At 50.0% G+C, this 17,269-nt stretch overlaps 1 pseudogene; it reads left to right on the top strand.

The window, feature by feature from the left end:
• Nucleotides 1-17,269, top strand: part of LOC138522065 (antigen peptide transporter 1-like) — a 149,712-nt pseudogene that overhangs the window by 117,500 nt on the left and 14,943 nt on the right.

Here is a 17,269-nt window from a genome sequence, read left to right as displayed (position 1 = left end):
ATGCATTTGTCTACTTCCACGTGCACAGCTGCGCATGCGCTCAATGCAAGAGTGGTTAGCGAAACAATGGTCTCAGGCAAGCGGTAAGTGGGACGATCTAGTGGTTGTTTCGCTAACCCTGGCATAAGCACTTCGCTGATGGTCCAAGGAAAATGTGTTAAAAGGAAAACCCTTTCACAAGCCACCAGTTCAAGCAATACTTACAACAGACGCCTCACTGTCCGTATGGGAAGCCGTACTAGCAGTACTCAAATCCCTACAAGCTTTTCAACTGCATCTAGCAGGTCAGACGGTGCAAATCCTCACAGCCACATCACTGCCATGTTTTACATAAATGAGCTGGGAGGCACACACTCTCCAAGTCTGTCCAGGCTGTCCCATAAAATGATGAAGTGGGCACTCAAGCGGAAATATGTTCCTAGTCTCGCAACACGTTCGGGGGAACTCGATGCTCTAGCAGACACTCGAAGCAGAAACCCTCAACCACAGGAGCACGAGTGGCAATTCAGCAGAGAAATTCTAAACAAAATCTTTATTACCTGCAAAACACATGTTTCCTGAAACATGGCTTGAATGTGCTACAAATGCTTTAGCGGATGATCTAGATCAATTACTACAAAATCCTGAGCGGGCTAAGCTCAAAATCTATGGATCATGAACCAAAATCGTTGTATGACCTACAAAGATTTTAATACGTTATTGTTTGGCCATAAAATATTTCGTGTCATGGCTGACTATCTTATTAAGTGTCCGTCCCCATACATACAAACACAATTTCTGCGATTTAGGCTGAATTTCTGGCCCGCTAGGGATGTGCTGGTGAGAAGAAAATTAATACCAATTGAACAAAATTATTGTCGATTCTGCAAAAATGTAACAGAGCGTGAAACACTGCAACACTGTATTGTAATGTGTCCGGAACTAAAGGATGAGAGAAATATGCTATTCAAGAATTTTACTGTTAAACATCTTCAAATGGAGACAAGTGAAATATGGTTTTGGCTTTTTACAAACACAAGACTAGCTGTTGGCATTGCGATAATTCAGTACTTGGATCTCATACTTCCCAAATCATCAAACTAGCTACATTAAGAGTTCTAGCGCTAATTACTCTGACGAATACTATCATGAACTGTGAGAGATCTAAAAGTTGTTTGTGTGAAATTAAATGTTTTACCAATTTTTTTGTATTATGAATGCAATGGGATTAATATCATTGTAAAGTGTTAGCAAAATTGCAAACTGTGAAACTGTTAAAACCTCTAAATTAACGATTTGTATATATTAGAAAGGTTGATTTTATCAACCAACCAAATAAAAAAAAAATAATAATGATCTTCCTGTGGGGTTATCCTCATTTAGACTTGCTCGCCACAAAACGCACAATGCCTCGACTTCGCATCCAGGCTCCCTCAACCACAATCCAAGGGGAACTCCCTGTGGATGAACTGGTCAGGGAAATGTGCTTATGCTTGTCCCTCGCCCCCCCCCCCCCCATCACCCCCAACAACTCTCCTCAGCAGGATCGTGCACAAGATTCACCAGGAACAAGCAACACTAATCCTGATGGCTCCTTTATGGGCAAGAGCAACCATGGTTTCCACATTTGCTCAAACTGGCGTTGTGCAAACCAGTCAAACTCCCATGCCCCTACAACAAACTATCACAGCACGAGGGAACAACTCTCCACCCAAATCCTCAATCTATGAACTGGGCAGCCTGGCTCCTGAAGTCATAGAGTTCGGACACTTAAAATTACCTCAAAAGAGGCATGCAAACCTAACCCCAGGCACTGCTACTTCAACAAATGGAATATATTTGTGATATGGTGCCGAACACAAGCTGTAAATCCAATTGAATGTTCCCCATCAAACATTCTTCACTACATGCTCTATCTACTAGACTCCGGTCTATTATGTAGCGCCATCAAAGTTCACCTAGCGGCTCTGTCTGCGCACACTACTTCACAAAACAAGGTGTCTTGGTAGAAGGTTCCTGTTATCAAGACTTTCATGGAAGGAGTAAAGGGACTTTACCCTCCAATTTCCAACTCGCCACCAGGTTGGGATCTTAATTCTGTACTCTCAAAGCTCATGGGTCCACGCTTCGAGCCTATGCACAAAGCCAGCCTCAAACACCCTACCTACAAGACAGCTTTCCTAGTAGCCATCACCTCTATAAGACGGGTTAGTGAGCGACACGTATTATCAGTACAAGACCCTTTCTTTGTTATCCACAAGAACAAGGCTGCACGTAGAACACATCCTAGTGTTTCACCTAAATTCATACCCATGTTCCATGTAAACCAGTCCATTGAACTTCCAACTTTCTTCAAAAATCCATTGAACTTGGCTGAGAGGACCCTCTATACACTAGAAGTCTTTTTCAGTACAGTTGGCCAGATAATGCGATAAAATATTTGGGGGGTCAACATTACTAAAGATATTGAGTCACTGTCCACAGCAAATTATTCCTCCCTACCGGTAAATATTAGACAAATGCTACAAGACTTTGTAGTCCTATGTTAGATGTTCCCTTCCTGTAGGGGTGCTAGTGACGCGGGATTGTGGGCTGTGTAGTCCAATGTTAGATGTTCCCTTCCTGTAGGGGCGCTAGTGGGGCAGGATTGTGGGCTCTGTAGTCCTATGTTGGATGTTCCCTTCCTATAAGGGGCGCTAGTGAGCCAGGATTGTGGGCTGTGTAGACCTATATTAGATGTTCCCTTCCTATAGGGGGCGCTAGTGTGCCAGGATTGTGGGCCGTGTAGCCATATGTTGGATGTTCCCTTCCTGTAGGGGGAGTTAGTGTGGCAGGGCTGTGGGCTGTGTAGACATATGTTAGATGTTCCCTTCCTGTAGGGGGTGCTAGTGAGCTAGGATTGTGGGCCGTGTAGTCCTATGTTGGATGTTCCCTTCCTATAGGGGGCGCTAGTGAGCCAGGATTGTGGGCCGTGTAGTCCTATATTAGATGTTCCCTTCCTATAGGGGGCGCTAGTGTGCCAGGATTGTGAGCCGTGTAGCCATATATTGGATGTTCCCTTCCTGTAGGGGGTGCTAGTGAGCCAGGATTGTGGGATGTGTAGTCCAATGTTAGATGTTCCCTTCCTGTAGGGGGAGTTAGTGAGGCAGGGTTGTGGGCCGTGTAGTCGTATGTTAGATTTTCCATTCCTGTAGGGGCACTAGTGGGACCGGATTGTGGGCTGTGTAGACATATGTTAGATGTTCCCTTCCTGTAGGGGGTGCTAGTGAGCCAGGATAGTGGGCCATGTAGTCCTATGTTAGATGTTCCCTTCCTGTAGGGGGTGCTAGTGAGCCAGGATGGTGGTCCGTGTAGTCATATGTTAGATGTTCCTTTCCTGTAGGGGGCGCTAGTGAGCCAGGATTGTGGGCCGTGTAGTCATTTGTTATATGTTCCTTTCCTGTAGGGGGCGCTAGTGAGCCAGGATTGTGGGCCCTGTATTCGTATGTTAGATGTTCCCTTCCTATAGGGGGCGCTAGTGAGGCAGAGGTGAGGGCTGTGTAGTCCTATGTTAGATGATCCCTTCCTGTAGGGGGAGCTAGTGAGCCAGGATTGTGGGCACTGTAGTCCTATGTTAGATGTTCCCTTCCTGTAGGGGAATATGATATGATATGGCATTTATAACGCTAATGTGGCAGGATTGTGGCCCATGTAATCCTATGTTATAGGGCGCTAGTGAGCCAGGACTCTAGGCCGTGTAGTCATATGTTAGATGTTCCCTTACTGTAGGGTGAGCTAGTGAGGCAGGATTGTTGCTGTGAGTTCACTTAAGAGGCCTTTTGCTGATGATGGCACTGTTGATCAGGGATTATGTGCTAATGTGTCACCCTCTTCTCACTGCCAGTGGCACGTGAGAGCTTTGATTGTGTGCTGTGTGTTCATGCATTAACATTTCTCATGCGGATAACAGTGCGGTTAAGTAGGGATTGGATGCTCATGTGACATCCTTTTCTTTCTGCAGATGGTGCTGCTGAGCCAGGATTGTGTTCTGTGTGTTTATGTAATAGCAGTCTCTTACTGCAGATGGCGCTAGTGAGCAGGGATTGTGTCCCCATGTGTCTCCCTGTTCTCTCTGCAGCTGGCACTGGTGAGCACGGATTGTGTGCTGGGTGTGTGTCTAATAACAGTGTCCGGGTAATGACAGTTCTCTTGCTGCAGATGGCGCTAGTGAGCAGGGATTGTGTCCCCATGTGTCTCCCTGTTCTCTCTGTAGCTGGCACTGGTTAGCACGGATTGTGTGCTGGGTGTGCGTCTAATAACAGTGTCCGGGTAATGACAGTTCTCTTGCTGAAGATGTCACTAGGGAGCAGGGATTGTGTGCTGGGTGTTGGTGTAGTGTAGCAGCTTTCTTGATGAAGATGGCGCTAGTGAGCAGGATTGTGTGCTCATGTGTCTCCGTGTTCTCTCTGCAGATGGCACTAGTGAGCAGGATTGTGTACCCATGCGTGTCTCTGCAGATGGCACTAGTGAGCAGGATTGTGTGCTGGGTGTTGGCGTAATAAAAGTTCTCTTGCTGAAGATGGCGCTAGGGAGCAGGATTGTGTGCTGTGTGTCAGTGTAATAACAGTTCTCTTGCTGAAGATGGCATCAGTGAGCAGGATTGTGTGCTCATGTGTCTCCCTGTTCTCTCTGTAGATGGCGCTAGTGATCAGGATGTTGTACTGTGTATCAGTGTAATAACAGTTCTCTTGATGAAGATGGCACAAGTGAGCAGGATTATGTGCCCATCTGTCTCTTTTCTCTCTGCAGATGGCGCTAGTGATCAGGATTGTGTACTGTGTGTCAGTGTAATAGCAGTTCTCTTGCTGAAGATGGCGCGAGTGAGCAGGATTCTGTGCTCATGTGTCTCCCTGTTCTCTCTGTAGATGGCGCTAGTGAGCAGGATTGTGTGTCAGTGTAATACCAGTTCTCTTGCTGAAGATGGCGCTAGTGAGCAGGATTGTGTGCTCATGTGTCTCCCTGTTCTCTCTGCAGATGGCGCTAGTGAGCAGGATTGTGTACTGTGTGTCAGTGTAATAACAGTTCTCTTGCTGAAGATGGCGCTAGGGAGCAGGATTATGTGCTCATGTGTCTCCCTGTTCTCTCTGCAGATGGCGCTAGTGAGTCAGGAGCCGGTGCTGTTTGCCCGCCCGGTGCAGGAGAATATCACTTATGGGTGTGAGGCCCAGCCATTGGATGCTGTCGAGAGAGTGGCGAGACAGGCCAATGCGCACGAGTTAATCGCAAAAGGTAAGTGGGTTTGTCACGCTTGAAACCGCAAGAGGGATATCCACCCCCCCCCCCCAATAAAACACCCACAGAGATTCATGGATATCCATTTTGTGATATGGTATGTGTCTGTACACAGAAGGTAGCAAAGTGCCAGTCCCAGTGTGGCACACACAGGGGCACAGCGGTAGTTAAGCATGCACAGACTACAGTAGATTATAATTGCTGTAAAAAAGAAGACCCCATGGACACCAGCAGGAGGCACAAACTAACACTGAGGCTGAGCACGGTGCATATGCCAGCACTGAGGCCGAGCAGGGTGCATATGCCAGCACTGAGGCCGAGCAGGGTGCATATGCCAGCACAGAGGCTGAGCAGGGTGCATATGCCAGCACAGAGGCTGGGCAGGGTGCATATACCAGCACTGAGGCTGGGCAGGGTGCATATACCAGCACTGTGGCTGAGCAGGGTGCATATACCAGCACTGTGGCTGAGCAGGGTGCATGTACCAGCACTGTGGCTGAGCAGGGTGCATGTACCAGCACTGAGGCTGAGCACGGTGCATGTACCAGCACTGAGGCTGAGCACGGTGCATGTACCAGCACTGAGGCTGAGCACGGTGCATGTACCAGCACTGAGACTGAGCAGGGTGCATGTACCAGCACAGAGGCTGGGCAGGGTGCATATACCAGCACTGAGGCTGGGCAGGGTGCATGTACCAGCACTGAGGCTGGGCAGGGTGCATGTATCAGCACTGAGGCTGAGCAGGATGCATGTACCAGCACTGTGGCTGAGCAGGGTGCATGTGCCAGCACTGTGGCTGAGCACGGTGCATGTACCAGCACTGAGCAGTGTGCACATATACCAGCACGGAGGCTGAGCATGGTGGGTGCATGCAGAGTCTTTTGCCTCATTACATGAAATGTGCTTGGCTTCAGAGCTGGTACAGCCATTGTACTTTGCCTCAGTGCTGGCCCATACACCATGATTGATTTTAGTGCTCAGATATGCACCCTGCTCAGCCCCAGTGCTGCTATATGCACCCTGCTCAGCCCCAGTGCTGCTATATGCACCCTGCTCAGCCTCTGTGCTGCTATATGCACCCTGCTCAGCCTCAGTGCTGCTATATGCACCCTGCTCAGCCCCAGTGCTGCTATATGCACCCTGCTCAGCCTCTGTGCTGCTAAATGCACCCTGCTCAGCCTCAGTGCTGGCATATGCACCCTGCTCAGCCTCAGTGCTGGTACATGCACCCTGCTCAGCCCCAGTGCTGCTATATGCACCCTGCTCATCTCCAGTGCTGGTATATGCACCCTGCTCATCTCCAGTGGTGGTATATGCATCCTGCTCAGCCTCAGTGCTGGTATATGCACCCTGCTCAGCCTCTGTGCTGCTATATGCACCCTGCTCAGCGTCTGTCCTGCTATATGCACCCTGCTCAGCCCCAGTGCTGCTATATGCACCCTGCTCAGCGTCTGTGCTGCTATATGCACCCTGCTCAGCCCCAGTGCTGCTATATGCACCCTGCTCAGCCTCAGTGCTGCTATATGCACCCTGCTCAGCCTCAGTGCTGCTATATGCACCCTGCTCTGCTTCAGTGCTGCTATATGCACCCTGCTCAGCCTCTGTGCTGCTATATGCACCCTGCTCAGCGTCTGTCCTGCTATATGCACCCTGCTCAGCCCCAGTGCTGCTATATGCACCCTGCTCAGCGTCTGTGCTGCTATATGCACCCTGCTCAGCCCCAGTGCTGCTATATGCACCCTGCTCAGCGTCTGTCCTGCTATATGCACCCTGCTCAGCGTCTGTCCTGCTATATGCACCCTGCTCAGCGTCTGTCCTGCTATATGCACCCTGCTCAGCCTCTGTGCGGCTATATGCACCCTGCTCAGCCCCAGTGCTGCTATATGCACCCTGCTCAGCCTCTGTGCGGCTATATGCACCCTGCTCAGCCCCAGTGCTGCTATATGCACCCTGCTCAGCCTCTGTGCGGCTATATGCACCCTGCTCAGCTCCAGTGCTGGTATATGCACCCTGCTCTGCTTCAGTGCTGCTATATGCACCCTGCTCAGCCTCAGTGCTGCTATATGCCCCCTGCTCAGCCTCTGTGCTGCTATATGCACCCTGCTCAGCCTCTGTGCTGCTATATGCCCCCTGCTCGGCCTTTGTGCTGCTATATGCACCCTGCTCTGCTTCAGTGCTGCTATATGCACCAGTAATGCCACAACATTACGGCAATGTCTGCTTTGGGGATGCATGTGGACGACGCCCAGATTGTGTTGAAGCTCTCTGGTTCTTATGTTGATGACTCTGGGAACATTAACAAGGTCTTTTTAGCCACACAATCATGGATGGCTCTGAACTCTCTGGCTCTGAACAACTTTAAAACGGAGCTGCTTATTTTAGGGACACAACAAAAATTGAAAAAACTGGACCCAAGTTATAAGAGCTTTACAATTGTAGACCATGTTATCCCAGTCTCCATATGTGTTAAGACTTTGGGAGTCTTCTTTGACTGCCAGCTATCGTTTAAGAAGCAGGTCCGCCATCTTAAATCATCCCACTCTTATTATGGCCATTTGTTATGGCAGATTCGCCCCCGAGTCTGTCTGTGTGCCCCCATGCCCCCGAGTCTGTCTGTGTGCCCCCCATGCCCCTGAGTCTGTCTGTGTGCCCCCATGCCCCCTGGTCTGTCTGTGTGCCCCCCATTCCCCTGAGTCTGTTCCCCAGAGTCATTCTGTGTGCCCCCCCACTCTGCCCCTTACCCCCTCCCACCCTTTTGCCCTTGCAATTTCTATTTTCACCCCACCCTACCTCCTCCCTTCCCCTTCTCTCTCCTCCCCTTTACCCTTCCTTTCCCTCCCCCTCAGACGCTAACATTCTCAGACACTCCCCTAGGTGTCGTTGGCCATAGTAATCGTAACCGTCTGTCCCTCCCTTGTAGCTCCTCCCCTTGTCCTGATAAGTCCGGTGCTACCCCAATTGCCGTCAGGCATAGTAATCGTAGCCACCTGCCTTGCAGCCACCTGCCCTCTCCCGCTCCCCCTGCCCTTCCCTGTCCAGACCCTGTCCTTCTACCCCAATGCTCCCTGTCTCTGTCTTGCACCTTTTACCCTCCCCCATGTCCCTCTGTGATTGTCTCTGTGCACATCTGCCCAATTTCCCAGTCTTGTGCCCCTTCCCACTTTCTTTCTCTGTCCCTTAGCACTTACTCCTATCATCTGTCTCTCGACTTTGATGGCAGCTTGCCCGTTCCCCCTCCTTTCCCTCCTGATCTTCTCCTCCCCTCCCCTCCTTGCACTTTGCTGAACTGTCATCTGACCTTTCTGTTCTTGTTTGTTCCTCTACTTCCCCTTCAACTCCACACCTTCACCCCTACACCCCCCCACCTTCTGTATACTCATGCAGTGCATCAATTGCCATCAGGCATAGTAATGTTACTGCTAGTTTGTCTCCTTTTTCCCTACCCCTCTTCTCCCTATTTGTTCCTTGCACTATCTGAAATGTCGTCAGGCTGATTCTGATAGTTATTATTCTCATTCCATTATTCTCATTCTTAATTGTTTCAAGGACTTGTAAGAATGTAATTGTCTTCTCCCATGTTCCCCCCCTCCTTTAAGCACTTTGTATATAGGCGCTATACAAATAATCAATTGTTATCGGAGGGAAACTGGGCAATGATCGCAGCTGCAATCAAACACTAAACTGGATCACTACAATAGTCTGTTGGTAGGAACCTCCCAGACTGACATTAGAAAATTGCAGGTAATTCCGAATAGCACTGTACGGGCTGTCTGTGGGTTGAAACGTCTTGCCCACGTCACTGAGGCCCGGAGGAGACTGCACTGGCTTCCGGTCCAGCAAAGGATTCAGGTGAAGGGCCTAGTCATGGTCTTTATATGTCTCTGGGGTGAGGTACCGCCTTCTCTGACTACAAGAATAAATAGGACCCCTTTTAGACGTGTTCGACGATCTAACAGCACCACCAGACTTAGCCACCCACAAGGTAACCTTACATTTCTGGGGCCCCAGCTCTGTGGAACACACTTCCCTCGGATCTTATGGAGAGTGCCTCAACTACCCTCTTTTAAAAAACACTTAAAGACTCTTCTCTTCGACAATGAACTTGGTCAATGTGCTGTAGCTCCTTTGTCCTTTGTATGTTTTCCTGTTTGTTCTTTTGATGTTCTGTTTGTGTGAGCGCCCTGAGGCCTTTGTGTTAGTGGCGCTATATAACACATAATAAAGATATATAGATGTGATCACTGCGCTGCATGCCTTTGCAATTCAATATTTTCAGATTTGCAATTTCATGCCTCGCTGTAATCACGTCGATCCATATGCACCCTACTCAGCCTTATTGCTGGTATATGCACCCTGCCCAGCCTCAGTGCTGGTATATGCTCCGTGCTCCGCCTCAAAGATGGTATAGGCACCCTGCTCAGCCTCATTGCTGGTATACGCACCCTGCTCAGCCTCACTACTGCTATATGCACCCTGCTCAGCCTCAGTGCTGGTATATGCCCCATGCTCAGCCGCAAAGATGATATAGGCACCCTGCTCAGCCTCAATGATGGTATATGCACCCTGCTCAGCCTCAGTGCTGGTAGATGAATCCTGCTCAGCCTCAGTGCTGGTAGATGAATCCTGCTCAGCCTCATTGCTGGTATATGAATCCTGCTCAGCCTCAGTGCTGATATATGCACCCTGCTCGGTCTCAGTGCTGGTATATGCCTCCTGCTCAGCCTCAGTGCTGGAATATGCATCCTGCTCAGCCTCAATGATGGTATATGCACCCTGCTCAGCCTCAGTGCTGGTAGATGAATCCTGCTCAGCCTCAGTGCTGGTAGATGAATCCTGCTCAGCCTCATTGCTGGTATATGAATCCTGCTCAGCCTCAGTGCTGGGATATGCCTCCAGCTCAGCCTCAGTGCTGGTAGATGAATCCTGCTCAGCCTCATTGCTGGTAGATGAATCCTGCTCAGCCTCAGTGCTGATATATGCACCCTGCTCAGCCTCAGTGCTGGTATATGCCTCCTGCTCAGCCTCATCCTGTTAGGAAAGATTTCCATTATATGTGTAATTTTCCCTCCAGTTGTACACCCCCAAACGTTTTGCTGCTGTTTAAACACTATGGTCTGACTTTGCCAGAGAAGCACAGCCTTCAGCTGCACTCCTCTGGGCTTTCATTCACCTTTTATGGGGAAACTGACATGCCCTTAAGACAGTCAGTACTGGGAGTCCTTTTCCAATGTTGCAATTTTTCTGCAACATTTAACAAGTGCATAATGTACCTTACAGTACAGTGCACTTGGGTCTCCTAGTAATTTCCAAAGACCTTAGATACTCTCATAGGACTTTTTCGGAGATGTGCAGATGTGTCATGGACAGGGCTGGTGGCAGCTTATCTTTTCATATAATTTTAACCCTTTCCTTCATTTAAACCTCGATTACCGCGTTTGGCACAAATAGGTGGCCTGGCTCCAAAATGGCCATGCCACAAGGTTCTTTTGTCCTGTCCTTTGGCCATCTTGCCCCTTTGCCTTCCCCAGGTCGAGCCGACCCGGGTCAATCCTTATTTGGTCATGCAGTTTCCCGTGAAACGCCAAGCTTTCACTGGCTTCTACATGCCTTGTGTGTGTGCCTCCATAATGTGGGCTGGGGTGTCTGTCCCCAATACACATCCAGGGTGCCAGAGAGTCTGGAGTGCTGTGAATGCCTGGGACCACCGTGGTCCGTGATTGGTCCACGTATGGAGTGTGTGTTTGTGAGCAGATCTCCCATTGGGTCCTCTTCGTTTTGGCGCGAAGGAGACTCTGGATAAGAGGAGGCCAAAAACACCCTTACCATGTCGATCTCTGGAGTTCTTACTGAACGAAAGATAGGATCCAAGTATCCTGAATCTAAATAAGCCGAGTTGAGGAACTGCTCTAAGGTTTGGCACCCTGAGCCCGCTGTCATCACGTGGGACCCTACTGTATCTGGTCGTCCTAGAAGGTCTGCAAAGGCGCTTCGACCCATTGGAATAGTGGGACCAACTATTCTCGGCACATTCAACAAAACCTGCAAGTAAGCCTTCTCGGAAGTGTCCCTGTGCCAACCAGTGGTCTGACCATCTTACGCAGGACTTTGCTCTGTCTCCGCCGCTGTTTCGAGGAGACCCTCAAAACTGGGTTTACTGCTAGCTCTCTGTCAACGGCACCCTCACACCGAATTTCGTACACTTGGCATTCCCTGGTCTGAAGTGAGACGAGTGTGCCAGGACCGGAGTAAACACGGTTACCGTGTTGCCAAGCCGCGGCAACAACCTTTGCAGGTATGCTGCATTTGTGCCCCTCTTGCCCCTAAAGCCTGCTCCAGTGAAACTGCCCTGATCCATCCATCCGGAGCAGAGAAATCGCCACTGTCCTGTTTGGGAATCACACTGTATCTTCGGAACTGAAAGCCGCAGAGCCGTCATATTGCCGCATTTGAACCTGCAACCGAAGTGGACTCGACTGGCGAAGTTTGGTCCGGAGTGCGCCGGGGTCGGTGAGTAATCGCATCCCTAACCGGTGGGCCCTAGCGCCTCCATCCATTTTTACGCACAAGTGGCCCTTGGAGGTCCCTCTCTTTTCCACTGCTAGTGCTAACTAGCGAACTATTCCCAAACCTTGGAATCACCTCTGCCTTCAAGTGGAGGCCCTCCTTGAATAGTGAGAATCACCCACCTTCCTGAGCTGCTAAAGACCCCTGAAGGGACCCCGTTTTGCCCATTGGAACAACCGCGTGCGCCTGCACTACATGTACTATTGAGCATAAGGCTCCTCTCTTCTTAGGGTTTGGACTGCCTCTTAGTTAGGTGTGTGGTTCATGTGCAAGGGGACTAAAGACTATCTGCACTGCCTATTTTCCTTCCCCCTCTAGGTTGTGCATATATTTTGTGCCTTTAACCCTTTAGACCCCAATGGTCTTGTATATATCTTGTATTGATAGTGTTGTGTTGGTTTGATAGTATTGCTGTGATTCTTTTTCGGTGTGCTGAGTTACAAAGGCCTTGTAGTAAATGTTTTTATATGTTTGATATATACACCTGTCTGGGAGTCATTTATAAGTGTCCTTGCTCTGTGTGCTCATTGTCCTTTAGTCACCCTCACCCCTCCTGATACCTAGTCTTGACCGCAGACAATAGCTACCTTAACACAACCTGCTCAGCCTCAATGCTGCTATAGGCGCTGTGCTCAGCCTCAAAGATGGTATAGGCACCCTGCTCAGCGGTACTATATGCATCCCATCCTTGGTCTCAGTGCTGGTATACATAAAATGCTGGGCTTCAGTGCCGTTATATGCCTCCTGCTCAGCCTCCGCACTGGTATATGCCTCTGGCTGAGCCTCCTCGCTGGTGTATGCCTCTTGCTGAGCCTCAGCACTGGTATATGCCTCTTACTCATCCTCTGTGCTGGTATATGAATCCTGCTGAGCCTCAGTGCTGGTCTATTTATCCTGCTCGGCCCAAGTGCTGGTATATTCATCCTGCTCAGCCTCCGCACTGGTATATGCCTCTTACTCAGCCTCAGTGCTGGTCTATTCATCCTGCTCAGCCTCAGTGCTGGTCTATTCATCCTGCTCAGCCTCAGTGCTGGTATATTCATCCTGCTCGGCCCAAGTGCTGGTATATTCATCCTGCTCGGCCCAAGTGCTGGTATATTCATCCTGCTCGGCCTCAGTGCTGGTATATTCATCCTGCTCGGCCTCAGTGCTGGTATATTTATCCTGCTCGGCCTCAGTGCTGGTATATTTATCCTGCTCGGCCTCAGTGCTGGTATATGCATCCTGCTCGGCCTCCATGCTGGCATATGCATCCTGCTCGGCCTCAGTGCTGGTATATGCACCCTGCTCGGCCTCAGTGCTGGTATATTTATCTTGCTCGGCCTCAGTGCTGGTATATGCATCCTGCTCGGCCCCAGTATGGTATATGCATCCTGCTCGGCCCCAGTGCTGGTATATGCATCCTGCTCGGCCTCCGTGCTGGGAGATGCATCCTGCTCGGCCTCCGTGCTGGTATATGCATCCTGCTCGGCCTCCGTGCTGGTATATGCACCCTGCTCGGCCTCAGCGCTGGTCTATTTATCCTGCTCAGCCTCAGTGCTGGTCTATTTATCCTGCTCGGCCCAAGTGCTGGTATATTCATCCTGCTCGGCCCAAGTGCTGGTATATTCATCCTGCTCGGCCTCAGTGCTGGTATATGCAACCTGCTCAGCCTCAGTGCTGGCTTATGCAACCTGCTCAGCCTCAGTGCTGGCTTATGCAACCTGCTCAGCCTCAGTGCTGGTTTATGCAACCTGCTCAGCCTCAGTGCTGGCTTATGCAACCTGCTCAGCCTCAGTGCTGGCTTATGCAACCTGCTCAGCCTCAGTGCTGTTATATGCCCCATGCTGAACCTCAATGATGGTATAGGCACCCTGCTCAGCCTCGGTGCTAGTATATGCCTCCTGCTGAGCCTCAGTGCTGCCAAATGCCTCCTACTCAGCCTCCTGATTGGTATAGGCACCCTGCTCAGCCTCAGTGCTAGTATGTGCCTCCTGCTCAGCCTCTGTGCTGTTAAATGCCTCCTGTCGAGCCTCAGTGCTGGTACATGCCTCCTGCTCAACCTCCTAATTGGTATATGCATCCTGCTGAGCCTCACTGCTGGTGGTTGCACCCTGCTCAGTCTCAGTGCTGGTATCTGCACCCTGCTCGGCCCCGGTGCTGGTATAGGCACCCTGCTCGGCCCCGGTGCTGGTATAGGCGCCCTGCTCAGCCTCAGTGCTGGTATAGGCACCCTGCTCGGCCCCGGTGCTGGTATAGGCACCCTGCTCGGCCTCAGTGCTGGTATAGGCACCCTGCTCGGCCTCAGTGCTGGTATAGGCACCCTGCTCGGTCTCGGTTCTGGTATAGGCACCCTGCTCGGCCTCAGTGCTGGTATAGGCACCCTGCTCGGCCTCAGTGCTGGTATAGGCACCCTGCTCGGCCTCAGTGCTGGTATAGGCACCCTGCTCGGCCTCAGTGCTGGTATAGGCACCCTGCTCGGCCTCAGTGCTGGTATAGGCACCCTGCTCGGCCTCAGTGCTGGTATAGGCATCCTGCTCGGCCTCAGTGCTGTTAAATGCCTCCTGCTCAGCCTCAGTGCTGTGAAATACCCCATGCTTGGCCTCATTGCTAGTATAAGCCTCCTGCTTAGCTCAGTGCTAGTATATGTATCCTGTTCAGGTATATGTATCCTACTCGGCCTCCTCAGTGCACCTACATATAGTGCATAGACCCCACACTAGTACATGCACTGGGATGTACCACCGCCACCACCACTAGACCCAAGTTCAGTGCTCTACCTGCCTGAGAAAACTACCATCTCTGAGGGGCAGCGCAGCACCAGAAGCCACAACATCACCAGCGTGGAAACAAAGCGCCACTCTACCTGCCTGAGAAACTTACCATCTCTGGAGGGCAGCGCAGCACCAGAAGCCTCAACATCACCAGCGTGGAAACAAAGCGCCACTCTACCTGCCTGAGAAACTTGCCATCTCTGGGGTGCAGCCCAGCACCAGAAGCCGCAACATTACCAGTGTGGAAACAAAGCGCCACTCTACCTGCCTGAGAAGCTTGCCATCTCTGGGGTGCAGCCCAGCACCAGAAGCCACAACATCACCAGTGTGGAAACAAAGCGCCACTCTACCTGCCTGAGAAGCTTGCCATCTCTGGGGTGCAGCCCAGCACCAGAAGCCACAACATCACCAGTGTGGACACATAGAACTGCAAGAGGAGAAAAAAAGAGGACAGGCCTTTTCCTGCTGTGCCCCTGTCTCTGGAACAAGTTACCAACGCAGATAAGACTGGCCCCTCCATCCACACTTCACCAAGGACATGGAGACTCTACATGAGGAGGCGGCCTAGCCATCATAGCTAAAACAAACCTCGAGCTAAGACCACTGCCTCAAGCACCTCTCAAATCCTGCGAACTCCTAGTAGCCAAACTACCCATCTCCAACTGTCGCACCTTAACCATCCTTCTAATATATAGGCCACCCGGCCCCATTGGCTCATTCGAAGCAGACCTATCCAGCCTCCTAGCCAACAACATAAAAGACACCACCCAAATATTATTGCTAGGCGACTTGAATCTAGGACTAAACGACCCTGACGACAAATCAGCACAAGCTATAGCCAACATGCTAGATGAACACGGCCTAATCCAAAGAGTGCTCACCCCCACCCATAATAAAGGTAGGACCTTGGACTGGATCGCCACTCTAAACTGCGACACCGTCATTACCAAAACCACTCCCCAGCACTGGACAGACCATCACCTCATTGACTTCACCTTATCTCTCAATAAAGAAGTCAACAAAAGAAAAATCATGGCACCACCACTACCCACTAGAGCAAAAAAAAACATAACCCCTGACAACCTCCTACCACTACTACTGCCAACCCTCAATGCTCTCCCCGATAATCTAAAACCAGAACGCCTAGTAGAAAACTATAACAATACCATAAAAAAAGGACTAGACATCATTGCCCCTCTAAAACTGCAAAAAAGCAAACAGCAAGCCCACCTGAACACCTGGTTCACCCCACATCTGAAAGAACTTAGACTGCACAAAAGAAAACTTGAAAGCCAATGGCGCAACTCCCCTACAGAAGAGAACAAATCACAACTCAAACTTTATGCAAACAACTACAAAAAAGAAATTCTACTCACCAAAAAGAAACTATTCAATGAAAGAATCGAAAAATCGAGCTCCAACACCAGAGAACTATTTGCTATACTAAGGGAACTAGAATCCCCTATACCCCCACCAGACAATATAATTAAAGATAAAGTATGGTGCACCAGCGTCCAAAACGCCCTAACTAATAAAATCAAAACCCTCCAAACCAAAATCGCTCTGAAAAAAGACTCTCTCACCACCAATGAAGCATCTCCCAGCAACCACGACAAAACAGCCAACCGTCCAGGCCAGAATCTCTTCAGATTTACCAAAATATCTATCCCAGAAACAGAAAAAGTTATAGCCTCACTTAAACCATCTAACTGCAAAGGCGACAACTGCCCTCCCCAGATAATCAAGGATGCTGCTAGGGATCTAGCCCCCTTTATAACCAAGCTGATCAACGCATCCTTCTCCTCCAACACCATACCAAGTAACCTCAAAGAATCTTGGGTCCTGCCTCTCCTCAAGAAGCAAACCCTAGACCCCGCTATTCCCACCAATTACAGGCCCATCACCACGGTGCCATTCCTGTTAAAGATAATAGATAGAGTAGCATACCTGCAGATTCAGCAATATCTTGAAACTCACAAACTACTAGGCACCCACCAATCAGGCTTCAGACCGAAGCACGGCACCGAAACAGCCTTAATCGATCTTAAAACCCAGATCAATGAGATTAACGACAAAGGGAACACTGCCATGTTACTACTCCTCGATCTGTCGGCAGCATTTGACCTGGTAGATCACGCAGTCCTGTGCGAACACCTGGCCTCAGCAGCCCACTTCTCGAAAGAGGCCATAGCCTGGATCCAATCATTCTTGGACAACCGAACTATGAGGGTCTTCTCCGCCCTAGCCTCAGCAGACCCCATTAAAATAACCTGTGGGGTGCCCCAAGGCTCCTGCGTCTCTCCCACCCTCTACAACATCTTTACCAAGCCCCTATTTGACAAGTTGGACAGACTGGGTGTCTCATATACCAATTATGCAGATGACACCCAGATCCTCATACCCCTTTCAGGCAACTACGCTTCAGATACGGCCTTGGTAAACAAAATATATCTCATCATTCAGGCATGGATGGCCACACACGGTCTATGTCTAAATGATGAGAAAACCGAAATCCTGCTCCTCGGATCCAATACCAATCTCAAAAAACTCAGTTCCAACTATAAGGCCTTCAACATTGATGGCAACACCATCACAGTGGCCAAAACAGTGAAAACACTAGGCTTTCACCTTGATGCAACCATGTCACTAAAAAAACAAGTTAACTCACTAGCATCCTCCACCGCCTACACATGCAAGCTAAT

Source organism: Ambystoma mexicanum, chromosome 13, assembly GCF_040938575.1.
Source record: "Ambystoma mexicanum isolate Mex_15411 chromosome 13, UKY_AmexF1_1, whole genome shotgun sequence".
Lineage (NCBI taxonomy): Eukaryota > Metazoa > Chordata > Amphibia > Caudata > Ambystomatidae > Ambystoma > Ambystoma mexicanum.
The sequence above is the reverse complement of the archived record's forward strand: the minus strand, read 5'-3'. Positions and strand labels throughout refer to the sequence as shown.